Source organism: Trematomus bernacchii, unplaced genomic scaffold (genome assembly GCF_902827165.1).
Source record: "Trematomus bernacchii unplaced genomic scaffold, fTreBer1.1, whole genome shotgun sequence".
Taxonomy (NCBI): Eukaryota; Metazoa; Chordata; class Actinopteri; order Perciformes; family Nototheniidae; genus Trematomus; species Trematomus bernacchii.
In genome coordinates, this window is record NW_022987698.1 from 11,452,891 (window position 1) to 11,478,175 (window position 25,285).

At 38.8% G+C, this 25,285-nt stretch overlaps 1 protein-coding gene across 1 annotated transcript in view; it reads left to right on the forward strand.

Moving 5' to 3' along the window:
- Nucleotides 1–1,953: 1,953 nt before the first annotated feature.
- The window catches only part of si:dkey-166d12.2 (rap1 GTPase-activating protein 1), a 128,607-nt gene continuing 105,275 nt past the window's right edge, over nt 1,954–25,285 (forward strand). The window contains exons 1-2 of the mRNA XM_034139483.1: nt 1,954–2,194; nt 18,511–18,551. The gene's annotated coding sequence lies outside the window, so the exon portion shown is untranslated. The remainder of the gene's footprint in view (nt 2,195–18,510; nt 18,552–25,285) is intronic.

Genomic DNA, 25,285 nt, shown 5'->3' on the forward strand with positions numbered 1-25,285 from the left:
ATATTCTTCCATGTGATATTCCTCTGTGGGACGAATAAAGGTAATCTGATTCTGATATCCATTTAGATACATCAACACAGTGTTTTTGCGATTAGACATCACAGATCTGATATCAGTGCTCTCCTATTTCCGAATTTTGAAATCCACAAACCTCACCATGTAGAACTCAAGAGTGTACAAGGTTTCATGAAAATCAATCCAAAAGTTGATGTGAAATATAAGTCTGGACCAAGGTGGTGGACCAACATTTGTTCAGCACCTGGTTTTTACTCTAAAGTTCACAATTTTAAGCCTTTTAAATAAACACAACCATCACAAGGCTTAATCTCAAACCTCTGTGAAAAACTGAAATCAAACTCTCTGCTTTGGTGCTCCAGACAAAGCAATTTTATCCTTAAGTCTTTGTTGGATCCATTATTGCACCGACTGAATTCACGCTGTTTCACGCAGCTGTAGACATAAAATCCTTGACATCAGTAGTGCCGGAGGCAAAATACAGCTTAGCATGGATAACTGATGGTCATGTCAGGAAAGATGGATGAGGCTTCAGAAGGAGATGGTGTATGGGAGTCAGGCAGGTTACATGCAGCAGATGTATGGAAAACAAGTGTGGGAAAAATACCTTGAATGAATGTATATGATTTCAGTTTGGATCAGCTGTTTTAATACACACGTGTATTGTCAATTGTGTTAAAATGCGCACTTGGCTTTACAGTTACGATGTGTAAGACATGTCAGAAACTTTATTAAATTATCAACCGTATGTGAAGAGGGTCCAGTGTTGACTGTTGTCTATATATTGTGGTATGTGGGATAGTTATTAAAATTAGCAGGTTCATTTAGTAGTCCCAGCCCATCAATGTTTATTCCATGATTGCTGCAAGTTTTGGTATTTTGGTTTGAATTCATCTCAAGTGGCAGAAACAAGTAAACAACTTGCACCCTAGCCTCATCCTGACCATCAGCTGGAGGGTTGTTCAGTTTCAGGTTAAGTAATATATTGGTACCCCTACGTAGATTTGGTTTGCAGATATAAGACACGGGATCCATTATGACACACATTTTTAAACAACACAGACAACAGACACATCTCTAAAAAAGTATCCCCTGCTCCGTCACACCTAAAAAACTCTGGCGTGAGAAAGGTCACAGCACACTATCACCCCGCAGTGACACACTTCCCTCTATGTCGGCAAAAGTAAAAACACAAGTCATTCCCTCATCTCTTATCACATTGGACGCAAGCCAATACAAATTACCAAACCATAAAGATACATGGACCATACATCCCCCAGTGCCACAGTCAACACACACATGGCTTAGCTCCATGTGGAGATTATAAAATAGAATCTATAATATAATTAGCTCTCAGAGTTTCCGCAGCTGTGTGAAATGAATTGACAGGCAGGCCAGATTAGACAGGAGTGAAAACTATAGGCCTACATTAAATATATGAACAAAATATATTTATGTATAGATTCAGTATACAATAAAAGGTGTAAAGAATATATTAGAACAGTCCAAAACGTTCACACAATGAACATATCAAACAACTACCAAGCTATTGTTGGTTTTAATAATACCTGATCATTCTGACCATTAGATTGTATTGCCCCAGTAAAACACTGCCCCCTATATCTTTGCAGCAGGTGGATCGAAACTACACTTCATACCATCTTTTGTAGTTAATTTATCACATTTACTCCAAACGTGATATTGCTTGCATTGCATTCACAGCAGCCAGTTTTACGCACGGTGTGTGTGTATGTTTTTCTCCAGCGGTTAAAAGCAGCATAGTAAAGCTGCAGCATTATTTGGTGTGTGTGGAGGAGTTGTAGGAAGCGCATTGGACGGTGGGGAATGGTCACATGACACTGTCAGCATGTTCGATTTAAAAGAAAGGGAAGGAGAGCTTCGAGCTTCAGATGCGGGCAGATACGTGCGGAGGATCTACCTGAACTCACATCTCCTCTGTGCTGCCTCCAGCAGGCTGCTGAACAGGGACACATCCGCTTTTAAACAAACCAACAACCTAAATAAAAAACGCTATTCCACCAATGCGACAATTAGAAATTCCCTCCCTTCAGCTTTTTCTAAATTAAAACCCCTCCCGTACCATTTGTGGCGTTTATCATCCAGAGCACCATCAAGGAAGCCGTCCAGAACGAGCTCCTCTCATAATTCTCCGAAAAAGGTAAGAGAAAATAACTTTCAAAAGGAATCATTTAGTCATAATTGTGTTTGCCCTGTGAGAGTAATCTCGCGATGTTCCGCGTGGTCGAAAGCAATCGCACAACTGGACAAGTGTTAATTTTGTATTGAAATATATAATCAATAAATCTCATACGTACTTTGGGTGAGCATGTGCACCTGACAAAGGAGATAACAGAAAACTGCGTCAACAGTACATGTATCAAAACAATTATGCAAATTGCTTGCAAAGGAATTGTATTGATGACTTTGGGTAATAGGACTACTTTAACTACAGCAACCTAATTAACCATTTGATGTGTGATCAGCCTGTGCCAGGAAATGCTTAATCCCCATTTCCAATTAACAATCCAGACATAATGTATTAAATATAGGAACATGCTTTGATTTTAATCGATTTAACATGCAGAGACAATGCTGATTAAAGCACCAAGTTGTCTTTTTTCTTTGCTGTATTTGACTGCAGTAGTTCTCTATGGCAGCAGTGTGTCCAAAACTCGGATCATTGCAAATAATCTTATAAATACATCACAGAGCATTCTTTATATTCTTTTTCCTACATGTGAGTGCTTCTGGTTTGAATCCTTTCTTTGGAGGAATCAGAGCAGGGAAATGTGATGGAGAATTTGCCATCAGATTGTAGTGTCTCTGAGCAAGGCATATGACAGCTGGTGGCAGGATGTTGTAGTGCTTGGGGGCTCCTGTGTGAATAGTTTTAAGTGATCGACTGTCATGCGTATAATTAGATTATTATTATGTCAGACTTTCAGTAGAGGGATGTGAAATGATGACATGGAGATGTTTCATCCCTTCATACATGCAGCAGCAGGCTACAGCGGATATTTGAAATGTTTCCTGGCTGCTGGTTTGTCCCATCAGAAAATAAATAATAGTGTGTCTGTCTGCATCCTGATGGCTACCAGCACAGTCAGAGGTCCAACCTCTGGTCCTCGGTGTCCTGGAGGCCCTGCAGGGTGCAGACACTAACATGACCTTACTGCACACTGGGTGTCCGCTCCATCACCTTTTACTGAATGTCCAAACATGCTCTCCTGTTCTTGTGTGAATGTGACAGACATTGTACAGCACCATAGCCATGTACTCTCTCCTTAGTTCAAGGTTATGATCTATTACCTTTTTATATGCTGAAGTTGTTTTATCAATAGTAAATTATTAAGAGAACCACCTTTTGACACAAAAGCAAAAGATGTTAAGACTTTGATATATGTAATCTCTGGTCAACACAACAGAATAATGATAGCCAAATATCAGAAGAATTATATTAATTTACATCTATAAAAAAAGGATGCCAATGGAGGAGTTTGTAACTACCAACACGTATCTTTACATGAATCACACTTATTATGTTGCACTTATTGGGTGAACCAAACAAGAAGAAGCACAATATGGATTTAATTAATCAAACTCGAACCTTTTTGCTTAAATAAAAGCTTTTGTTAATGTTGCAGCAGATACGCTGTTGCTCCTCTATTGACATGTCTTTAATGTAAGGGGATAATGTGTTTCGAGTAATCCTAACAACTTTCAGTGTACAGTTCCTCTTGATCAGGCATTATTCAACTTTCACCTTCGGGACTCTTTACACACTTATACACTTTTGTTCTGTAAAGTGGAGCCTCCAGTCAAGCTTTTTTATGTAACATTATCCTATGAAATAGAAATATTTGATGACACCCGGCCAAGAATAGCTAACACTCGTTCCTTTATTTAAAGTATCATAATCCTGTAACTCTTAGAGAAATAATAAATTACATTTAATCATACATTTAATCAAAGCTGTTATTTATATTTATTCTTTAAAGTGGGCAGTGATAAAATAAACAAACACATGACTCACAGTGAGACTGGGTTGCAACCATTCTGTGTGAGGAGAAAGACTCAAAGACGCGGCTGTCAATACATTTCCTTTTTGAAAGCTGTTGGAGGACATTGCCCCCTAACCATGCTCTGACATTTAAACATTACACACATTAGCTGGTTAAGTATGCAAATTGATAACAATCAAATGTAAGACTCTCAGAATCCTTCTCTTAGGCACCTTTTGGTCTGATTTTGATGAATCATGGCAGAATGGTGCATGTTTCTTCAGGTTATACTGATTATAAATAAAGGATACCACATTTATCTTTTTAGCCTTTTACCAGTTATTTTATAATCTTCATGATGGCTCATTAAACCCAAAACATGACCGAAATATATGGTGGTTTACAGATGCAAATGGCCCAAAACTTTTGCATAAGGAAAACCGCGCTGCATGTTCAAAAACCATGCAAATATTATACACAAATGTACCCAAACACATGCAAATGAAGAAATATCTTCACCAACCTGACAACACATGCATTGAGAATAAATTCCCCAACCTGAACAAACGTGCACAGTCTTTACTGAAAGAGCTGCGAATAAAACAAATTCCGCAAATACAAAACACTGTGAATAAAAAAAGTCACACAACGGAAACGAGAACACTAAAAAGTGATGCACCCAGCTGGGACTGGCACGCTTGTTGACGTTCGGGGATTATAACGTTGAAAGTGCAGCGTGTCTCTCGCAAAGGAAATGTTTTTTGGCCGTTGTAGTGCGTTTGCACCTGTTGGCCACCGTAGGAGATATGCCCAATCGAACAGATTTTTTTATATGCAGCAATGTCATCAACAATCATAACAAAGTGCACACTGCGGTTTTCTTCTTTTTCCACATCTCTTTGTCTTCACTTATCAACTATAGCCTCATTTACAAATCAGTTAAATCCTGTTTTTATATTAAAGAACAAAAAAACTAAAATGTAGTGATTTCATGCATCGAAATGTAACCTTCACTTGTGAGAATACTTATTTTTTAGTACTTTAGGTATAGCTGACCTTCCTTAGTGCCAAGCTATTGTTGTGTTGTAGTATGAGCATTTGGCTGTTGGAGCCTTATTGTTCTAAGAAGTCTATTTATGGGTGGCCTAAGGCCATCATCTCTGTGTTTTGCCATCGTTGGAGGATACAAAAATAGTTTATATTAGAAAGACGAATCACTGTTTACCTAACAGATTAATGAGCTCTCCTGTTGACTCCCTCGAAAGACTCTCCTGATGCTGTATTGAAGGAAGATCGATGCCACTGTTGCACAACAGGAATCTATTGATTCACAGCACTCTGTTACTCACAGTTATCAATGTGAACAGTCCAGTTTATAGCTCTCCTGCCACATGTATGTTATATAGGGTACAGACAAATGGCCTGTCTTCTACCTCAGAAAAAGCCTCTGTGCAAGGACTAAAGCTACTGACAGACTGAGACAAATGTGCAAGGATTCTGTTTCCTCACTGACTGACAGTTTTTAACAATACAAATCAATTTTTTTCTTACCCAAATGTAATGCAGTTTTGAAGATGGTGGTGGATATTTCGCTCTGATCGTCTGGCACACAGCTCTGCAAAAAGCTATTTTTTTCTAAATTGTATTTAGATTGTTGGTCTCCACCGCTGACAACTTTAAATTGTGATGTATAGTTTGTTCATGCTATGTTGGCAAAGTGATGTTTTAGAAGGGGCATATAACATCAACCTTTATCCATGTTTATAACAAGGGTTGGGAGGGTTACTTTGTAAATGTAATCAGTTACTGATTACTGATTACATGGCTCTGAAAGTAATCCGAATACAGTTACAGTTACGTGTCTTAAAAAAGTAACGTAATCCGATTACTTTTAGATTATTTTTGGATTACTTTCTTTTTCCATCACAGATGGGTATGTTTTGGTGTAGGCTACAGGAGACACAAAAAGCAAAAGGAAACTGAACGTGTTTTTTACTGTTTTAATGGCTTATCAAGAGCACAACTGAAACATAACATCTGAAACGATGCAACAACATAATACACTTTTTGGGGATGCAGCTTGGGATGTGAGGAGTGAGGGACACGGCTTAGAACGGGCGTGTTGCCTTCTGTCCTGCCAGTGTTGGCAGGACATGAATTAAAATGTCGAACTCGGACTTCATTTTAAGGACATTTCGGCCAGGGGTGTAGAGCTATATTTGTTTAAGCACCGGATTGGCACTTCATGAAATCCCTGCAGCACAAGGAGGCAGCGGGAGGGTTAACTCAGCCTCTGAGAAGAGGAGCGTGCACCGCCTTTCACGCACCGCCTTTCACGCACCGCCTTCACGGTGTTTACCTTCAGAATCAAGGCTAAAGAGCGACCGCAGGCTGATGTGTTTTAACCACACACACCTCCACACACACACACACACACACGATTTAAACGCAGACTTTTGTTCCTCCATGTTTCGTTGTTATTGTTTCACTGAGCGGACCCGCACATTCTTTTCAAACGCTCCCTTTTTTGGTCCATCTGCGGTGGTAATAGGTTTTGTGCGCTGTGATGATTCGGCTGTACCTTTAGTAATGAATATTAAATGTTGTGAGGAAATCTTTCCACCAATAATTCCAATAAGTAATCCAAAATGTATTCACTTCAGGTTTACGAAAATAACTGTAATCAGATTACTCGTTTTTCAAATGTAACGCGAGCTGAATACAGTTACTTGCTTTTTGTATTCTGATTACGTAACGCCGTTACATGTATTCCGTTACAACCCAACCCTGGTTACAATGCATACATTTATTACTCATGGGACATAACAAGGAAAAGGATTACTGTAAAGCACAGCTGTGCCTTTGCTGATATGATTTGTGTTTATCTTTAACTTAAGTCCCATTCTCCTGTGTTCCATTTTGTTCTGCTTTTGTTTTATCATGGCAACTTAATCCTTATATTTAATCTCTTTTCCTTCTGAGCAATACAAACAATTCCATTATGATTTGCAGTGCAGATAATTTAACATATGAGAGGTGAAAGAAATCAGACTGTTCTTAATAATACATGTAAACCAGTAGAAATGCTGCAGTGCAATCTTTTCAAACATCCAGAACACCTTGTTCCACAGATTGGTGTCTACAATAATCGTACTTTAAAATGTTACTTAAAAAAAAGCAATAAAACAACATTTTTGGAGTAGAATTGTCTTCTATAATTTCCTCTTTTATTTCTTTGTGTTGAACTGCTCCCCCTTCAGTGAAGCACCCCCCACAGTCTTTTTTGTGGTGTTATAAATCTGAGGAATAGAGTCCCTCTGAGCCGTTATAGAAAGGGAACTTGTTTGGTATTCTGTGGTGCTGCCAGAGATCCCATTTCATGTAACGGCTTTATTGCCAAAGAAGCACTAGACCAGCTTGATCGTTTCCTTCCTCCGCCAATAGTAAAGCTGCTTTAATCTGCATATGTAATGAACGGCTAGCAGCCAACTTTGCTCTCTCAAACACAGGTCAGAAGGTTTTCAGGAACATTTGTTTTTCCTTGAGCCTCGGATTTGTTCTTTGATAGCTTTTGCCACTGTGGTCCTTCAAGTATCAGCTCCGTGGCTGAGGCGTTATCAAAAATCCTCCACTTTCATTTCATTCCTGTTTGCCGGGCAAGACAAGGCGAGGACATTATCGCACTTTCATATTTGTTTCTATGAGTTTAACAAATCCCTTCATCTTCTCATCTTCAGCTGGAAAATGAGTGGATATGAGGCTTTAGTCGAGTCTTCTGCTCCGCCGTCCTCCTGAGGAGCAGCCCTGATGCTCGGAGAGCGTGAGAGAGAGAGGCCGATTTCAATTTGCGTGTGACAGTTTGTGGAGGATCACTATTGGGCATCTGTGAGACATGAGCAGCAGCAATTCAATATCTTAATAGCGGAGATCTGAACCCATGAGTGGGAACAACTTTAATCTGCAGATTGTGATGATGGTGAAGTCTGAGCCCTTGACTCAGCTATACTGCTTTCTGTCTTCATACAGTAATTGTGTTCCTCCCAACAAAATATACAGACACTGGCATACAGACAGCCACATTTTAATTTGTTTATCTGGCTGCTGTATAGCTCAACATTCTATCAACACACTCAACACATGTGTTTCTATTCAGCTTTCAACTATCTGCTAGCTGTTTGAATAGATATGTAATAATAATAAATTGAATTTTTATAGCACTTTTCCATGTGTTCAAAGATGCACTAACCCACTGAGCCACAGCCGCCCTGATGTAAGGGGTTGTGCAGTAATGCAGTCATTAATGAAAAATGAACACCAACGGGATGTACTACTACTTACTAAATAAACCAACGACTTGACTCACAATACTGAATTATACATTATTTTATTGATTCTTTCGCTAAGAAAAAATAGTCCGTTCCAAGGCGTACCAACGGCTTGAACTGCAGCGACAGCAAAGGAATAATGTCGGCAGAACTGCTCGAGGTTTTCTGTAACTGTACAAGTCTGTTTACGTTTTATTTGCCATTAATCAGTCTTTGTACAATGTCAGAGTCCGTACCGTGTTCCCGTTAGTATTTACTTCCTGTCTGTCTTCTACTGTTTTCTCCAACATCCAGCGCTCTGTCTTTTAACCTCTTTCCTTCTCTTGGGGACAGGTTCGTCTTCATGAATCCAAAGTTTCTTTCTCTCCACAAATATAAAAAATGAATATACAAAAGTATTCCATGGTGTTTTCTGATGGAGTTTGTTGTCCACAGCTGAAGGAAAATGTACCGGACTTGTTTCTGCAGATTGATATGACTGAACATAGGAAAAGCACTATAAAAATCCCATTTATTATTATTATAGTCCTTTGATCCTCCTTAGCCACGGCCTGTTCTCCTTAGCAGCGTATCTGTTGGCAAAAATGAACAACCTCTACAATGTCCAAATGGACCAATCAGAATCAAGTATTCAACTAATATGTGTCAACAAAGTTATTTCAGCCTCTGTCCAACAGCATTTTATTCCATCCTTTTTGAAGCTTCTAATATGTTGTCAGTTTGTTATTGAGACTGTGACAGGACATTCACTATGGTAATATGTATGGTCATTTGTATAGCTGTTTGTTTGTTTTGCTGTTTCCTTAAATTGGAAACAGTAATATTTGCAGGGTGGCTGCAGTGTACACTTTTGTGCATACAGTATGGATTTTTCCTGCAAAGGCTCTCTCTGTCTGGCAGCTGTATACCATTTACAGATGTTCCTCTTAAATACATTCTCAGAATCTCAAATAATGTTCCTGTGAAGATGAGATTCAGTAAGGAGCAACATTGCACAGTACAAAAGATCTGTGGGTTTCAAGTAAGAGTAGCCTTGGTTTGAACTCTAGTGTGTTACATTAAAAGGAAAAGCCTGTTTTTCAGGCTGCTACAGAAAACAGAATGACTGTTTGAAATTAGGTTAACGGGTTCTCATTTATCTCTCATACATCTTCCACAGTAATCATGTTTATCACAATTTAGAACATAAACAGCGATTAGTAAAATGAAATTGGTTATGAAACATTTGGTCCCAGTGGGAGCCTTTACAGTAAATAGCACAAACATTAGCAGCCCGGGGTTATGTGCTGGGGCGGAGCATGACGCATCCTTATGGTCTATATTTGTAAAAAATCCACATGCATGCTGTAACAAGGCAGTATAATTTAGAGCGGTGGATCACAGGGTCGGCTGGTGTTGTGTCAGTAATAATCATGTGTGTTAAACTGTGCGATTACAGTATGTCTTCGATTAATTCACTAAGACATTGCTTTTGATTGTGGCAAGATAAACACGTATAATACTTAACTATCATTCAAATGACCAGGCAACTAAGTGCAGTCAAATGAGCATTTGTGAGATTTATACATAATTGGGAATAAGGCCTACATTCTAAATATTAACTTTATATTACGCTGAGATTCCTGCCCTCTGGATGTAAAAGATTCAAGTTTGTAGCTCTGTGATCACTCTGATTGGTGTGATTTATGGTTACAGTGATGTCACTGTTCTCCCTGAAGTATACTTTTTCATTACTGCAGCGAAAAGAGAAGTTAAAGCCCTGCATGTGAGCAAAAACAGGAGTTTAAATTATAATCTAGAAGAGCTATGTTTAGTTCTCTCTGCGATAAGAGGTAATTGCAACGGGAGATCTCACTTCCCAGAGGGCCCAGTTCTTAAAAATACAAGGGCTTCCATCAGTGGGATAGGCTCAATTTCCATTGTTTTACGTAATTCGGCAAGAGCTTAACATACATACTGTACATTTAGGAGAGTTGTTCCTACTTTAAGTTAGTGCTTTTCTGCTTGCTGTCCCTTCAGCTTGCATTTTTTTCTTTTTGGAGACACTTCGAGCAGCAGCTCCTGGATAATTGTATTCACTGGTACCGTTATTTTTTTGAAGTATACGGTTGGCTTTTGCCATATTTCCAAAACATTTTTATGACTTACTCAGTCCTTCATAGATGACTACAACAAATGTTTACTAGAGATTGCAGTTGCTTGACATACAATGCATGATAGAGTAGTTTGGGTTTTAGCAAACAGTTGCCCATCTAGACAATACAAAGAAACTCAGCGTTCTAGTGGAGTCATTTACCACCAACTCCTGAGGGGATTATCTATCTCTTTACCAGCTAAATGCTCCAATGTGTTCACAAGATTCTACCCGTGTTTGTATTTTGAGTGGGTCTAAGCAGCCAGAGTACAGTGCGTTTATTAGAGTTTTATTGCTGAATGCAGTTGCCTGTGTTGCTGGAAAAGTTGCTGATGAGTGGTGAAACTGAACCAAAACAGTAAAGTTGTGGGCCATAAAACTTGAACAATTAGCTGAAAGACTCTTGGTTCATTACTAGACTGATCCACTCCTTCCTTCTGCTGAGAGCTGAACAGTACTCATTGATCTGGCAGCATCTGTTAAGTGAAATCCTTTGCAGCTTCTCTGGGAATTACCTGCTATGCAAACAAAGACCCTTGTGCCGTGTCTCCGGGAAGGGAAAAGGGTAATGGACATCACGGGAACTGTTAAAAGGTGAGGAGGCAGGAATGAGTTCTCTGATAAGAGTCATCATAGGCTCTCTGGGGCTTATGGGCAATGTTGGCTGCATTATCCCGAAAACATTACTCATGCTGCATAAGGACCTTGGATCTGTCACCTAGATAATTACATAGAGTAATGACGGCCACATTCACACATACAAGCCAAAAGAAAGCCAAAAAGACACAAAGTCCTTGCAGGGACGGCAAAGTGTTTACCTGCTGGCCAACAGCATCACCATCATCCTTCATGTGTACATTATTATTTATGAATACGTTGTTTCTGTTGCCAGCAACCCAACTATAAATCGTGAAGCCATACACAACGTGGTTTTTATTGAGTACAATTTATAGAAAAATCAACAGAGAAAGAAATATTTCTGAGCTTACATTCAACCATCGCGTTTTCAAAAACCTGTTATTTTGTTGTCATTTAAAGAAATAAGAACTATAGAAATCGGCCACTTACAAATCAATGGCTCATACATTTTACATGTGCCCTGGGGAAGTATTTTAAACTAAATCAACAAGAAAACCCTAGATTGCGTTGGCTGTCGATGACAAATGACATATGTAGCACATCCAGCTTTTCTTAAGGGAAAGAGTCAAGTAGAAACAATCAAATCGATCCCACTTTGGTTCTAATATGGTCTCTGCAGGTAAAACAACAAGCTGAAGTTAGTTTGCGAATCCCCAATTGGACACATTTTACTCACTGTTTATCGGTTAGAGGTTAGTTTAAAGTTTGTGTTAAACTAACCTCTAATTCTAGTTTCCTGAGTGTATTGATATTGCAGCCTGGTTTTGTCTGAATACACTGAGAGTTGTATCCATGACACACAGGCAAAGTAAGGGGAAATAAACTGTGCTTGGAACAAGTGCCATTATTTCATCCTGCTTTATTTTTCCTTTGTAAGAAAATATCTCAATCATCTGAGGCAAAATGAAGACACATGTTTTATGGATGGGTGCTTCTGCTGGTGGAAGCTCTGCCTGTGTAGTGCTGTGATTAATGGCCAGTATTTGAGAGAAGCTACTGGTGTAAATCTCAGCCCTATTTTTATGTAAACCTCTGCCTGTCAGATGTAATAAAATCTGAAGATAGATGCTGCATCCATGCCAGGGCCAGACAGTGCATTGATGCAGTGCATGATGACGTATTTAGAGCGAGAAATGTGAGGTCGGGAGAGCTTGGACATCACTTCCAACCCTGCAGGAGATGTGAGTCAGCCCTCATGACGATCGTACCCATCCCCAAAAACGTCCCTTTGTCTTTGTCAAAATACCGTTTCTCTGCCACAGAAATGTAGATTTTTATAATAAAGTTACTCTTGACTCAATGGGCAATAAGTCACTGAGGTTATATAAAGTTAGATTTGTTAGTTTTATGGAAAAAATATTGAATGAGACAAGACAGTGACCATGAAGAGCAGCCTAGTATTGTCTATCATACTTTAAGGTAAAACAATGTTCTTTACATAACGCATGTAGGTTTTTAAAGGAACCCTATCATATATTTCTGGGTTTAAACGTTCCTGTAATCTGTTCGTGTCCGTGTATAACCTAAAGTCAATGTTGATTTATTTTAACTTTTGTCTGTGACTTAAAAAACAAGAGCGTTTTTATTTAAAGCAAAACCTTTACCTTTACTTAACCTGACACCACAGGTTTAAAACCACATCCTGTAAATCAAGTTTTATAGGATCAGAATGGGGGAGAAAGAGTTGTAATACACGCATGCCTTATCTTTTTATTAGAGACTTATCGGTTAGAGCACATGCAATCTGATTGGATAAATGCTCTGAGAGTAGCGGTAAAACTACATTAATAAACTGATAACTTTGTCAATAACATATAGCAATAACAAAAAACACATCTATATCTAGAAAATCAAATGTTCTGATAATGACTATCTCTAGGCCAGTAGAAAGCCTTGCTCTGCCATTGTCACCTCTCCTATCACTCCTTATACTCGCTCACACAGCCCTGCAGAGAGCACGTCGTTGTGAAATGTCAGCGAGATAAGCAACATCGCCTTGCTGCTCCCCAGAGAGCACAGAGAGGAGGAAAACACAATTACATTAATGAGGAGTCTGCGCTGTGGCCCCACAGCAGGCATACCTCTGTGATTACAAGGAGCAGCATTTACATCAGGAGGGAACCACGAAGGTGAGGGACCTGAGCTATGCCAGAATGTTTTATTTCATACTCTCCCGCCTCATGACAGTCTATCATAACTGTGCCGGGGTTTGCTGTGATTGATTCCGCTGCAAGCCTGTCATTTGACGGCACGACGATAACCTATATGAATCACATTTATGGGAAATACCTGTTCGGTCATGAGTTGGCGGGAATTGGATTCTGATGTGATTTCAAAATGGCGAGTGGTTTTTCCAGGACCTCACAGTTGAACTCTCATACTCTTGAGTGCATATACTGTACAGTGTTAGGGCAACATATCCAACACATTACCAGTAACATGTAATTAGTTTAAATGAATGTACAGTATGTTCTCAGATTTATGCTGTTGAACTGACACTGTTACAGTGCTTCCTGACCTGAGTAAGATGTAAGGATGTTACTTCCTTTACTTTGAGATATTTTGGTGTCATGATCCTCTCTTATGCACAGCTCACTAAAAGAACCATTGTCTGATTGATGAGGGGTAGATGACAGTTAATGGGACAGACATATTAAATCGAGTGTAAGACTCCAATTCATATATAGTTTTAACATTTTTACAGATCATTACAGATTCAATGATTAAGTTAAGTTCCTTTTAAAAACCAGATCACTGTTGAACATTTATTATTTTTATATTGTTTTTTTGGTGTGACAACGCTGTGGTCACTAAAATAGCGTTCCTACACAGATGTTGAAAAAGATAATGTTAAGAACATAAAAGATAAGAAGTCCTTTGTTTAGAGAATCATTGTAGTTTGGGTTAAATTACAAAATTGTAACAGTTAGAGAGGCATTATGCTCATTTTCAGATCACATAAGTATTTTATGCCTTGACTGTGGCATGTTTACATGCTCTAATGTTCAAAAAGGTCTTTATTTGTCTCATACTGTCTGTGCTGCAGCACCTCTTTTCTCCCTCTGTCTGAAACTAGTGCCCAGTCTGCTCTGATTGGTTAGCTGACGTGATTTTGGCAGTTAAATTAGTACCTTGAACAATAAGAATAAAACAGAAAGAACTACCAAAATGTTACCCAGCATAACCCTTTCAATACGTAAATAGAGTTTATTCCATTTTCCACACTGACTTTCTTTAAATCATCGCTCCACGAAACATAACCCTCAGGTGTTGTATTCTGTGAATAAGAACACTCAATTATGAATACTTTGTTTACTTCGAAATGTTCCCTGTTTTCATTTTCCACCTTCTGGCTACTCATTGTTTCTCCCTCTCACCCTCCAATTGTTTTCCACGCCTTCAGCTTTCAGGGACATCTGCCTTTGCAGCCCCAGCCTCGGCGTGTTTTTATTTCCTTTATTGTTGCATTTGTAATCCTAAGGTCATTCTATCAAAAATCAATTAAAACAATATTTAATTGTACATTTTAACTCTTTTTTCGATTCTTAATAAGCAAACATGTCTTGACTCCAGCACATATTCAGAAACCATTATTTATTGACACACTGCAGTTTCTGAGCTTTATTGATTTCAAAAGCTAATGTTTCACATGCCTCAGAAACAGAGCTGCACACCCACTGTGTTGGTGTATTTTGGGTGTTTTTCTTTTCTTCTGATCCCCATCCTCTGCCCTGATTCGATCTGTGGAGATGCTGTTGACAGGGATGAGAGCAGCTTTCTGCTGAGCCGTGTGTGAGCAATGCTTTCTGCAAGCTTTGTGCTTTAGTGTAGGTGTTGTTGTTGAAGTTTAAAGCTGGGTTTTTATTTGTGTCTGAACTTTACAAACAACATACATTATTGAACCCGATGTCCAGTCGCAGTTTGCAGGAGATCTTTAGGCATAACAAGAGGAGCAACGGGAGCAGTGTGTTCCACTTTGGCAGTGTTTGCGTTAATACATTAAACTGAATCTTGGACTGACGTAGAATCTAATGAGGAACGTCTCACACATTACCCCAAACCCCTGACGGGTTGTAGGGTTTAGTACTTTGTACCTGTCACACTGCTATACTAAAGCAATTACATGCTGTATTAGGCACTGTGCAGAGTCAAAAGTTCAATTCTACTTTGAAATGCTTGAATCTCTTAATAGCAGACACCTTTCCCTGTGAGTATGCATTTCAATCACTGTTAGTCTTGTATAAAGGATATTCCATCTCATTGATTGATTTCCAAATGTGATTATAAAAGTACCCTGACTTCACCCTTTTCTCTACTGAAGAGGCCCTGTTTGCTTTTGGGTGTTTTCCCTTCCCCTCCTGTAGTGTGTTATATAGGTTTTTGTGCATGTAAATGGTCTACAAATGCTTAAATCCCAAAGGGAGTTTCTCATTCATCCACCCCCCCCTGCCTGAAACGCCTTAATTGAAGAGAGCCGGCCAAAGAGGCCCTATTGTGCCTTTTGGGGTTATCCCTTTCCTTAGTGTGTTATATATGTTTTGATGCATGTGAAGGGTCTACAAAGGTTAAAATTCCCTGCCTGAAACGCAACCATTATGTAACACTTGCACTTCTATGTCGTAGCTCCCAAACACATTGTACATGATAGACTAAGAGACGGAACATTTCCGACACATCTCTAAGCTGTTGACTAATCACAACAGAAACTGCCAGCTAACCAATTAGAGCAGACTGGGCTCTGGTTTCAGACAGAGGGTGAAAAGAGGTGCTGCAGCACAGACAGTATGAGAAGAATAAAGACCTTTTTGCACATTAAAGCGTGGAGACATGTCACAGTAGAAACACAACATACAATGATGAAGCAGAGCATGAGCACAATAGGCCCTCTTTAGAGCTGTTAGAGTCACGATTTAGTAAAACATTAGGAACATTGCTATGCCCAAAGCAAGATGATTCCTTTGGGCATAATTAATAAGTGTACGTGTTTAGATGCTGCTAATGTATTGATCGCTACACGTTTGAATTTCCCCCCTGTGAGCTCTCAGAGAGGGTGAACTCTTTTTCTCTAGTATTTTAATACCCTGTGAAGGAAAGCTGCTTATGCAAACAGCATCTGGTACACCAGATTTATGCAAAAAATGGTGTAGGAAAAGGCAGAATATTTGTTGTTTATGTTGGTCATTCCTCACCAGCTGCTACCGCACGCAGCATGATGTTTGCATGTCTTGTTCAAGCTGCTGTTAAAATGGAGCAAACGGGAGAGAACAAAATGGAAATAAGTTGAGATTCGTGATTCTTTAATAAACATAAAAAGGTCATTTGTTCACGGCGCAATCATTGCTGGATTTGTTTTCACCTTTATGTACAGACAATTCATATTTAAATCATGTGTTCTGCTTTCCCTCCACCTGAAATCACGCTTAATTAGCAACGATTTATCTCAATTCTCTCATCAAGATTTTGTGATTAAAGTGTTGTTGACTTAATTACCTTCATTCCTTTTCCATTTCTTCCTCAGCGGCATTGGTAAATTAAGATAACTGGACCGGCTGATTAGCCCCACCTCCTACTGCTAATTAGGATTAGTGTGCACAGCGGATATATCATTGATGGTGGTGATAATTATAATGGCTGCGTTGATGGAAATTAGGCCGAGTGAGTGAGACAGTCTAAGGAACAAGCAGTACCAGGTTTAATGGCAAATTAATGTATGTACACTTGAGATGGGTTGAACTCACAACTTGATTGAAAGCAAACATTTTTAACCTATTGAACTAAACATAATATTGACTATTATTCCCTTGTGTGAGAATATACTTGCATTGACTTAAAAGGCCAGAAAAAATTGAGACACCAATAATCAATAGAGCCAGCCCGTTTGAAGCCAGACCATTCGGTAATGTTTGAACTTTTTCCTTACCTTTCTGTTTGTTCTCGGTTTGTTCAGAAACTTTCCAATGTTTTTCTGCCAGGTAACTTCTGAAAGGCTGCTCTAATGGCCAGGTATGACTTGTTTACTTGTGGATAAAAAAGAGAAAATACTTAATAATACCATAAAAAGAGGCCAAAAGCAACAGTGTGTTAGTTCATCCCGCAGTACTTCTCTCTGCAACGTTTAGCTCAGAATCCATCGTTTACATTTTTTTGTAATGTCTTTTTAAAAGGTAAAACTAATTACATTTTTTTTTGGGAATTGACTCTAAATAACAATCACCATGTTTATTGTGATGAAGGAACAAGTGAGGCTCATTAATGTGTTTTTTATGTTGTTTTTTTTCTCCAATAATGGAAATCTATGGCACAGAGGAATAAGCTACATCAGGCTTTGGCTACATGGCCAATTAGTAGGATTAAGAGAATGGATGCACTCCCCAGACAACTAGATGCGTTTTAATGTCACACTGATTAAAGAAGTGATGTGAATTTATTATGGAAAAAACCACAGAACTACTCAGAAAAGCTTCTTAGTAAAACGTGACCACATAAACAAGGCAATTTCAAATTAAAACGAATATAGCAGATAAAGTCATTTCGCTCAGGTTCTTGCCTCAAGAGGCGTTATGTTAATAGAAAAAAGAAAAATCATGGCTGTTTCATAATCTATATTTAATAAAGAAGGACTGTACCTGACGTTAATAGACTGTGCAATATATTATATTTTTATTTATATAATACCTATTTTTATTTATATATTGCATTTTTTTAATATAGCATGCTGTTTCAAATGATAAACGTCTAATTCGGAAGCGAAACTCCTAAAGCATCAATGTATTGAACAAAATAATTTGTTTATTTTTTCTCTTCATTATTGTAACGTTTTGTGCATATTGCCAACCAATCATTTGGGCCCTCACCCATTTACAATTAATATGTTAAGCTCAAGGACAGAATTGTCTCGGTGGCTTAGGCCTGCCATTAACGCACAGCTAAAGCCCTGCCTGTGTTTCCACAATAGAACCGCACCGGCTAATTTTCACAGCTCCACTTTAGCAATAATTGATATTCATGATGTGTGGTCTCACAGCTGCCAATTAACTTCAATGTAAACAGACTGGGGGGTGGAGGATGGTTTACTGTGCTCAGGGATGTGTGTGTGTGTGTGGTGTGTCAGGGAAGGCTTGACAATGCATATTGAATTCAATGGGGCATATAAGATGTGATACACTGTATCTTTCATACTAACACATCAGCATGTCATTTATTTCTAAAGAATGCTCGTGATGAAAAAGTGCATTCAGTTAAGCTTAGCATTTTTGGAAGATGGAATACGTTCCTTTTTTTAATTCTTCTGGTGCCTTTTCCAGAATATTAAGTAAACATTCAAACATACTGTATAGCTCCACATTTTCATTATTATTTTTCTGTTTCTCCACAGGAGCAGCTGACAAGAGGAGCATACAGCTCGGCGGCTTACAGGTAGGTCAATAAACACTTTCACAAACCATAACCCTGATCACATCATCACTTCATTTTACTGACCGCAACAACATAAATATAATTTGAGCTGAAATCTTGTCAACCACCCTGCGGGACGAAAAAAACTGAATAGAAACACACATGGTGATTTTTTGCGACACTATCTAAGTGCTGCAGTTGACTTCCTGTGGTGTTTGAAATGACTGTGACCCCTGTTTTTGGAGATGATATCCTCTGCATGGGGAACAACAGAGGCAGGCAGCAGCATGCAGCTCTGTTCAGCCTGATGTCTTTCTAAACAGTCTTCATTACTAAAATGACCTTAAAGATTTGAGTGGTTTTAGTGCACAGCCTTATTGTTATTGACCTGGTTAATTAAGGAGTAGAATAGTTTAACCCTGTATGCCCTTTATTGTCTATAGCAGAAGATTTCTGTACATCATTTCTCACTATTTTTTCTCCAAAATGCCCAGTCAAGAGTTGAACCACAACTTTTGCCAAAAATTGTTTGAAAGAAATTCAGTGAAGCTAGCGTCTTTTGTGTTTTCTGTCAAGTTGGGTAATTTACTCAAGTACTTACTGCAAGTACTTATCTACTATGCAGCTGAACTCATGTGATCCCATTTTTGACTTTCCCTACTACTCTTTGTATTTTTCAGTTCGGTCATTTTAGTTTTTTACAGTTTCCAGTATAACAATGAATCCCATGTTCTGCTGTTTTAAACCTCTGGTCAGACTTTTCGTGAAATGTCTAAAATAACATTTTCTTGAGCGGGGAAGAAATATGGTGTTGCTCAAGAGTGAAAGATAAGTCAACTATTTGGGAAAATAATATATTTTAACATCAAGAAAGCACTAGCTCTGTGAATGAAATATAGGTAAAGACAGGGATATGATTATATCAACATAAATGTCTGATCGTGTACCACATACAATGCTTTTCTCTGTGTGTGTGTGTGTGTGTGTGTGTGTGTGTGTGTGTGTGTGTGTGTGTGTGTGTGTGTGTGTGTGTGTGTGTGTGTGTGTTGTGTGTGTGTGTGTGTGTGTGTGTGTGTGTGTGGGTGTGTGTGTGTGTGTGTGTGTGTGTGTGTGTGTGTGTGTGTGTGTGTGTGTGTGTGTGTGTGTGTGTGTGGTGTGTGTGTGTGTGTGGTGTGTGTGTTGTGTGTGTGTGTTGTGTGTGTGTGTGTGTGTGTGTGTGTGTGTGTGTGTGTGTGTGTGTGTGTGTGTGTGTGTGTGTGTGTGTGTGTCCTGTTTACTCCAGGGTGAATAATTCATGATCTGCTGACGGCTCGGGTTTCACAGTGCAAAATACTGAACTCTTTGAAGAATGCCATGGCTGTGTCAAATGTTCATAAACTGTCAGGTTTAACAGGGTGAATGATACTGTCAGGTGAAGGTAGGATCTGCTTCCATCACTGCGGACCACACAGGAACTCACACCTTCCCCAGAGCCATTAATAATCCTCATGGCATTTTGAGGAATCTGCAAAAGATGCAGCTCAACATGGCCGACTACTTTGATTAGTTCTTAAAGAATTGAGCATTGCAGTTAAAAGCATTTCCATTTAAAACTTGACTATCTGAACAAACACAGTTGCATGCAGCCGGACAATAAAATATTTGCGTAATTTAAAGTTTTTGCAGTATTTACTCATATAGGATCAACTATTGTTAATTAGCTTTTCTCGTATTTAGTCATATAGAATCATATATGTTTCATATATGCACAATTGAATTACCTTTTTTAATCAAAAACATATATTGTCTGAATCCTATATATATATAGTAATAAAGCTCATAAACTAGCAACTTATAACAAGACATTTAATAAACCTGTCAGCACATATTTCTAAACCCATTAACCAGCTATATTTCATTAATAAGACATAGAAAAAATAGAAACATAAACATCGAAGGGAATAAACATGGTAACATGAATCTCATGTGGAGTTTAAACAGTTAGATAGAAAATCCAATTCCAAAGAAAGGTCTTTGCTGCCTTAAATTAAATCTTTTTTCTTAGAGTAATATGATGGAGAACAATTAAAATGCTACGTGAAAAAATAACAAAACCTGACCGCAAAACTTTTAATTGGTTTGCAATTTATTTAGATTTTCTGAAAAGCTATTTCTGAGGTGACAGAAGCGCCTCTGACATTTATGCAAGTGGGTTTTATTGACTCATTTTCCATGCTGACTTGGATGGTGACTCATTTATACGTTGATGATTAACTATGCAGCCATTTCACTCTCAGTAAATTCTTTCTTTGGAGCTCCTATGTGCAGGCTTATGATGATGACAATGCAATCTGTTCCAACTCGCCACCGCCGCCTGCTTCAGGTCGCTGCTTCAGGTCGCTGCTTCAGGTCGCTGCTTCCGGTCGCTGCTTCAGGTCGCGGCTTCAGGTCGCTGCTTCAGGTCGCGGCTTCAGGTCGCGGCTTCAGGTCGCGGCTTCAGGTCGCTGCTTCAGGTCGCTGCTTCAGGTCGCGGCTTCAGGTCGCTGCTTCAGGTCGCTGCTTCATTGGCTCTGACCTCAGCTGTGTGAAGGCAAGTCTCTGGACCTCGGGTCAGAGGTACAAGCATTAAGCAGTGGTAGAAGTGTTGAGCTGTAACCTAAAATGACAGATGAGCCTGTCAAAAAGGGTTTGTTTCATGTTCAAAGCTACATTTGTCAATGCCGGTCACCTTCACTGCCTGTTTTTTTTCAGATACTCTTGAATCCCAGATACCGCATTTTCTTGCATCACAGCTGTTCCTTTTGCAAAATCTACAAGGATAATTATTTAAGACAAGAATAAAGGAAACAGATATTTAACATAACATTACAATTACTGGGGACCAAATAAAGGGATTCTGATTCAAGAGTCCTTAATGTACACTTGACCTGGGATTGATTCTGTATTTCATTTTAGGATTGACTGGTGCACAAAACTGTACGGAGCCCCTAAGGGGACATGGACAAAAAAAAGTGTTCTCGTGCGCATTGGAAAGGTAATAATAATAAAAAATCCATGTCCCCATTGGGGCTCTGTAAAATATAGCTTCAGTTTGATGGTAACACTTTATAAACTCTGTTTCGGACATGGTTGGGGTCAGAGACAATACGTTAAATGCAATGAATTCTTAGTTTTTTCCTTTGGCAGATTTATTTATTTAGTCTTTGTAGGATTGCACATGATCTACTATTACACCCAAGTATTTATCTGAAAGTATTTTTGATATTTTTTCAGTATGGATAACAATAGGAACTTTATGACAGCTATACATCTTCTCTGTGCAAGACAATTCAGTTAACTTTAGCTTTCACTTCACTCTGTAAGGTCACTGCTTTATTGTCATCTCAAAGCCGTGAGTGACGTTTTCAGCACATCTGGGTTTGACAGCCCTTTGACTACTGGCCATTACCACTCAGCTCAGCTCAGTCTCTTCTCTGTTCAGAAGACAGTATTCTATACTGAGTGGGTGCATACTGTTCATTGTTTCCCATTGAACAGCGGTTGCCACTTCACTTTATTGCAAATGTCACTCAGAAAGTCTTGTTGCTGACTTTTGGAGGACGCTTGGGGAAAAACAAACTGTGTTAAATGTGTGTGTCCCTCAGCCTACTGAAATGACTTGCTGGCCCTCTATGCTACTGGCTCCAAACGTGAATTCTCTTCAGCAAATTCAATATTAGTTTTTTGTCTTGTAGGCAATTTGCTGGGGGTTTTCTGGTTCTTTACTTTACTGGAAGTGAAATATGTTCTTTTAGAGAACACTCCTGTCAATTTGTCTCCAAGTAACCAGATGGTTTAATTCACTATTTTCAACACCTTCTCTCTACCTAAGAAACGGTAGTCTTGGGCAATGGTTGGGATCAGTTTATTGAGTGATGGTTATCATTTACAGACCATTCTCATACTTTAGCAACCACAATACTGTCTGTTTTGTGAGCCAATGTTGAAGTACTAAATTAAAGTTTAGTTTAGAGTTAGTCGATTGGATTTATTTAAAGTGATGAAGTTGTATTTCCTTGTTTTGCACAAAGGAAGAGGCACAAAACCCACTGGGCTTATTTGTAGCCTCCACCTAAATAATATTAAAAATCACAATATTATAAAAAGAAATTCAATAATTTTGGCACACTTAAAGAAAGACACATACTAAAAACATCAATAAACTGACATGTACATTTTTTTTAAGTGTGAATAATGAAAAGAAGATATCATATAGCAGTCAAACGATTTTTACGGCATTTTTTCAACAAATCCATATGGATCTTTGTTTCATTAAAACAGATGGAAAATAGAACCCTATGAGTGAGACACTTAGCGGGATGGACATCTGGCGTGTTGCATGGAAATGAACCTTTGAATTACATATTGAAGTGTATAGGAATGTTCCCTTTACCTGAACTTACCTTGTAGATATAAACACAAATTTGCTCAATGTTAATGTCATGGTAAGAATCTGAAGCCTGTCAAATAAAAGAGCAGATGACATATGTGACTGCGATCTGGTTGCAACCCTCAAAGTGTTGCTGGAGAGCATTTTTTTTAGCAAAAGCAAGATCAGAGGCATTTGGCTGATCCCAAAATATTTCTGTTTCTCTCTGGGACCGTACAATGCAAATAGACCATCCCATTAGAAATCCAGCTGACAGACAATCAATCTATACTGGCTGTGAGACACGGTAGACTGTAGAGTACAGTGTGCATGCCATAGTACTTGCAAAATGTCAAAGCTTTCACGCTAATGTAGTGGAATCATTAGCTCCTATGTATGTAGCTTTTTCTCTCTCTACAGTGTCTAGAATAAACAAGTCATTATATTTCCCATCCCCGCTGCATTGCTCTCTGTATGGTGACTGTAGTGTCTGTTTACTTTACTTGTGTGCAGCAAGCATTGAAATAGCAGTAGGAATTTTTTTTTAAAGTGCAGTGTGGTTTTAAGAAAATCGTGGTTGTGCTGAGACTCAGCCACGGTTGATTCGGGGGGTCAGACAAGATAAAATGTCTGTTTCACTTTTAATTTATTACTGCTATTGGTTAGATTTGTATTGCTCACACAGACATCTTTTGCCCATGTCGTATTATTTGCACTAACAGATTTTCTCATCCCCGCAGACTCTACCTGCTTTCCCTGAATATAAATCCATATTCAGTTTGACATTATTATTGTTGAGACTATTGCTTATCATTCTAAAAACAAACATCATTGGTCATTTGTTAGTCATTACATTGTCTGAAAATGTATGAACAAAGCTAATTGTTACACATGCTATAATAGGAATTATGGCACTACCTTCACAGGAATTCTTTATTGTTTCATAATTCCTCATATTTGAGCCAAAACTGTATCCCATGTACCCTTGACAATTAAACTTCTCACAGTAAATGTTCAAAATAGCCTGCTAGTGATGACTGATGATTTACCAGTGTTGCCTGTCAGCCTACCGGGGCCCTTCACGACTCTTTGTTAAACTCATCACAGGCACGATGCACTGTAATGGCTTCTCTGAGGAATATTGCCTGCTCCAAAATAACCCACTCATATTTGTTTCATGTATTATCTTTCAGAGCTTTTCTGATCGGCAGGTTGCAGAGCCTTGCATCATGACAAACAGTATTGAGCCAATCAAAAGTTTAAGGTGCTCCTAGTACCTAGGAAAGTTGTAGTTATCACTTCAACGCAGCCACTCTCCTGCTTCTTGGAAGGATTATAATGAGTGTGGAGCTAAGGAAGCATATGATACTCTGGATATTAAAGGAGGTGTCTCCCCTGCTGAAGTGTCCTTGAACATGACACTGGATCAGTTTTCTCAGTCAGCCAATGGACTTGACTGCTGATATGCAGCCTTAATTGAGTGTGTAAAGGGGCCCTATTGTGCTTTTTGGGGTTTTCCCTTTCCCTGTAGTGTGTTATAGGTTTGTGTGCATGTAAATGGTCTGCGAAGGCTAAAATCCTAAAGTTCCCTCCAAAGGGAGTTTCTTTCCCATACTGTTCTTGACATCCTCTCGTCATTACTTAATGTGTCTCTGCGTCAAGGTATTTATTTTTAATTTCCCGAAAAACGTGTCAGAATTTAATCAGCAGCTTGAATTCCCCGGAGGGATAGTGCCAAGTCCGCTTTGATGAGGACAGGTTCAAACAAATAATTACACAAGATTTCTAAATGACAGATATGTGTTGTGAGAGGACATACAAGTTCTCTGGGGAGCATGACGTTATGAATGTAATGATCAGTGGTGTTTGCGTCACTTATTTGCCAAGCTCAAGTATTCCACAGTAGTGGAGCTCAGTAAGAAAAAGCTCTGCCAGCATTTCTTGTTTGTTTTTTGATCTTCGGATTAATGAGACACCCTGTTTTGTGATCTGAATGCAAATGGGGGAATGTTCGGTCTTGGGTGTTTTAAGTAAGGATGCTCTTATTCGTGCGATTTTTTTGGTGATAAGAAGTTGTTGATTGTCTGACCCAGCTTAAACGGGAAGCCAGTAAAGAGAGGACAGAACCAGGATAATGTGTTCAATATTTACGTTTCGTTATTTTGGAAGACCTCAGATTAGCAAGGTACAGTGGAAATGTGTACATCTGATCAATGCATGTTTATTTTTATTTTTTTATCTAATTTTGCTCTACTGAAAATAATTGGGCAAACTCGAGTGATGTCGCAGAAAATGTGTTATTTAATGTGTGTGATGCGTAACTCCAGGCTAAACTGGAATATAAATCTTCATGTTGTTGTGGCAGAAG